This window comes from Canis aureus, chromosome 25 (genome assembly GCF_053574225.1).
Source record: "Canis aureus isolate CA01 chromosome 25, VMU_Caureus_v.1.0, whole genome shotgun sequence".
Classification (NCBI taxonomy): domain Eukaryota; kingdom Metazoa; phylum Chordata; class Mammalia; order Carnivora; family Canidae; genus Canis; species Canis aureus.
Genome location: NC_135635.1, coordinates 7,249,241 through 7,253,311, shown reverse-complemented (window position 1 = coordinate 7,253,311; position 4,071 = coordinate 7,249,241). Strand labels below are relative to the sequence as shown.

Genomic DNA, 4,071 nt, shown 5'->3' with positions numbered 1-4,071 from the left:
AATGTGGATTTACCTCCCCTCTTGTTAATTATGAACCTTGCCTTGAGTTTGTGTGGCGCCTGTTTTATTAGCCAAAGGGGGAACATGAAGCCATCAGGATTAACAAGGCGTTTTTAAAAGGAATGAGCTTTGAATGTTAATTCATCATCATAATTGAGTGATATTGTTCTAGTAATGAATAGAATAAGAAAAAAAGTCACTGACTTTTATCTCTATGTCACCCTTTTAAATTGCTCTTTTATGCATGCTTTCTAATATAGATAACATTGATATACTGGCATGGGTATATAATTTATAAATAAATCCATATGGATTGGGAGAGTGTGCTGATACATTTTTTTCATTAATGAGGGATATAATTAAAACAGTTGGGATACTGCTGCTTTAATTTAAAAATTAGATTATTAAACTTAGAATCACTACATTTGGAGAACAGCCACATAATAATTATTTTCATTGTAAAGTAGTCGACTGAAGACTAGTCTCGCCTGGTGTGGACACTGGGACAGGTGATGACCGCTGCTTTCATTGTGTCCACATCAGCCACCGGGCTGCCCTGGCCCTCGAAGAGCTGCCACCTCCGCCATTGCTCCTTCCGCCACTTGGCAGTTCCAAATGAAGCTGGTGTCATTTCTGGAAGGAAACTTGCCCAGCAGATCAAGCAGGAAGTGTGGTAGGAGATGGATGAATGGCTGGCACTGGGCAACAAGTGGCCAAAGTGATTGTGAGCGTGGTTCTGGTTGGTGAGAATCCTGCCAAGTCACTCCTACACCCTCAACAAAACCAGGTGGCTGCAGATGTGGGAACCACCAAACCATTGTGAAATTAGCTTTAGTTTCAGAAGAAGAGCTGTGGAATTTAATCAATAAACCGAATAAGGATAATACAAGTGGCCTCCTTGTTCAGCTGCGTCTCCCAGAGCACACTGATGAGGGCGAGATCTGTAATGCTGTATCTATAATGCGATAATCCTCCAGACAAGGATGTTGATGGCTTTCATGTCATTCAAGGAGGGCGAATGTGTTTGGATCAGTATTCCATATTACCAGCTATCCCACGGGAGGTCTGGGAAATAATTAAGCAAATTAGCATTCCAACCCTAGGGAAGAATGTGGTTGCTGCTGGAAGGTCAAAAATGTTGGAATGCCCATTGCAATGATCCTACACACAGATGGGGCGCAGGAACGCCCTGAAGGCAATGCCTCCCAAAGAAGACCTGAATAAAAATACCGTTCTTGCAGATATTGTGGTCTCTGCTGCAGGCAGTCCAAATCTAATCACAGCAGATATGATCAAGGAGGGAGGAGCAGTCACCAGTGTGGAAATAAATAGACTTCAAGATTCCATATCTGCTAGTTAGTTGGAGATGTGGATTTTGAAGGAGTCAGAAAGAAAGCCAGTGACATAACTCCAGTCCTGGGGGTGTTGGTCCCAGTATAGTGGCAATGCTAATGAAGAATACCATTATCACTGCAAAAAACAAACAAACCAACAAAAAAACCAAAAAACAAAGAAAAAAATTGTTCTAAGGCTTAAAGAGTAAGAATTATTGAAACCTAAGGAGCTTGGAATAGCAACTAATTAATTGTGTTTTCCATCATGAACCACACTCCAAGCTAGTTCAAAAGGCAAAACAGACCAATAGAAATGCAATATTTTCTATTTATTTTACTTAAATGGTTTTAAATAGTTTAAAATGGTTTGTATTTCAAATCAAAACCACAAGGAGATACCACCTCACACCAGTGAGAATGGCTAAAATTAACCACACAGGACACAATTAATGTTGGCGAGGATTTGGAGAAAGGGGAACCCTCTTGCACTGTTGGTGGGAATGCAAGCTGGTGCAGCCACTCTGGAAAACAGTGTGGAGGTTCCTCAAGAAGTTAAAAATAGAGCTACTCTATGGCCCAGCAATTGCAGTACCGGGTATTTACCCCAAAGATACAGATGTAGAAAAATGAAGGGGCAACTGAACCCCAATGTTCATAGCACCAATATCCACAATAGCCAAATTGTGGAAGGGGCCAAGATGTCCTTTGACAGGTGAATGGATAAAGAAGATGTGGTCTATATATATACACAATGCAATATTACTCAGCCATCAGAAAGGACAAATACCTACTACTTATGTCAACATGATGGAACTGGAGGGTATTATGCTGAGTGAAATAAGTCAATCAGAGACAGAAAATTATCATATGATTTCACTCATATAAGGAATATAAGAAATAGTGAAAGCCAAAAAACAAAAGAAACAAAAAATAAAATAAAAAATAAAAAAAAAATAAAAAAAAAAGAAATAGTGAAAGGGACCATAAAGGGGGGTGGGGGGGGTGGAAACTGAATGGAGAAAATTAGAGAGGGAGACAAACCATGAGAGATTCCTGACTCTGGGAAACAAACAAAGGGTTGAGGAAGGGGAAGTGGGTGCAGGGATGGGCTAACTGGGTGATGGGCACTAAGTAGGGCATGTGATGTGATGAGCACTGAGTGATATGTTGGCAGATTGAATCTAAATAACAATTTTTTTAAAGACTGAAAAAAAATGATTTGTATTTCTTGAAAGCTTAAACAGGTGGGTGTTAGTGCACATAGTTCTGCAGTATCCCACCACAGAGACCGCCATTATCCCTCCAAGCTAGCTTAAGAAGCAAAACATGCTGGGTCATGCGATCCAGCCAAGAGAAGTCATTAACCCAGTAATTAACATGGAGGACATTGTCCTATTGAGAACAGATGCTTAACTTTGTCAAGCCACTTCAGTTAAAATTTGCCTTTTCTGCTCTCCAAGGTGGAGTCAGAGAGGGCTCTTGGGCTCGGCCCTGAGGCGCCCACAGGAAGCCCGGACCCCTGCGAAGGGCCCTCAAGGCTCAGCCTGTGCGACCCTACTTGCAAACAGGCTTGGGGTTCGGAATGTCACGGGGGTGGGGGGGTGCCTCACCAGTGAGGCTGAATGCCTTCTGCTTCCTCATTGAGAGGAGCAATGGGAACCTGGGCATCTAGCCTCATGTCCAGGATGACTGGACTGGTTTAGATGAAGATGAAGATGGGCATGTCTGGGAGGATAATTGGGATGATGACAATGTAGAGGATGACTTCAATCAGTTATGAGCTGAACTAGAGAAACATGGTTATAAGATGGAGGCATCATAGCATCCAGAAGAAGTGTTGAAGCAACCTAAACTTGAACTGTTTATTAAATTCTAGGACAGACAACCCAGGATGGGGTACTTAAAAAAATGTTTATTTCATTACCCATTTGGATTTATTTTTGTTTTTGTAACAAAAAAAAGTTTTGATCTAAAAAAAAATTGCCTTTTCTAGGATTGCATTTCCTGGGTGGTTTTCCAATAAGAGTTGATATTCACTTTAGGTTCCAAAAGTTATGAGTTCAACTGGTCAAACCAAAGGAAAAATGTTGCTAGAGAAAATTAGGGAAAAGAGCAAAAGGAAGAAATGGTAATTGAGTAGAAAAAATTAATTTACATACATACATATTGGGTGTAAAAATTACATGTTAATGGTGTCCAAAGCTGTCATTTGTTACTTAGTCATTGGGAAAATGTTTAGGGTTGTTCCACGTGTGGTTAGTTCTCTTTTCACGTGTTATATTCATGAGGTTTCCCATTTTTTTTCAGGATTGAAAGACTTATTCTATTTTATAGATTATTAGTATGTATTATCATATTTGGCTTTTCCTATATCCCTTGGATTTCATTGTGTTACATCACTGTACTCTTGGGGGTGTCTGTGTGGTTTCTTTGGTATATCTATATATACCAAATATACTAGTATATATATATTACAACCTATTTTTGAAAAGCAAAACTTGGACTTGATAATCATTAGGGCAGCTTGTATAAGGTTGCAACTTACTTTTCCACTGAAGACTTGTCAACCACTGTCTGCTTTTCCCTGACATACTTGTTGTCTTTCCCCGTTGGGTTTCCCCATCAAGAGCTTGAGTTAATATTGAATTTAATCAGACTTTAAAACTTTAAAGGTTTTTTTTTTTTTGTCTGTCTCATTAACTTTTTTTTAATAAAACACTTCTGACTGGTGTGGAAA

General features: G+C 39.7%; 1 pseudogene; it reads left to right on the top strand.

The window, feature by feature from the left end:
- The first annotated feature begins 512 nt into the window (after window positions 1–512).
- On the top strand, window positions 513–1,585 carry LOC144297733 (bifunctional methylenetetrahydrofolate dehydrogenase/cyclohydrolase, mitochondrial pseudogene; annotated as a pseudogene).
- Window positions 1,586–4,071: the final 2,486 nt, after the last annotated feature.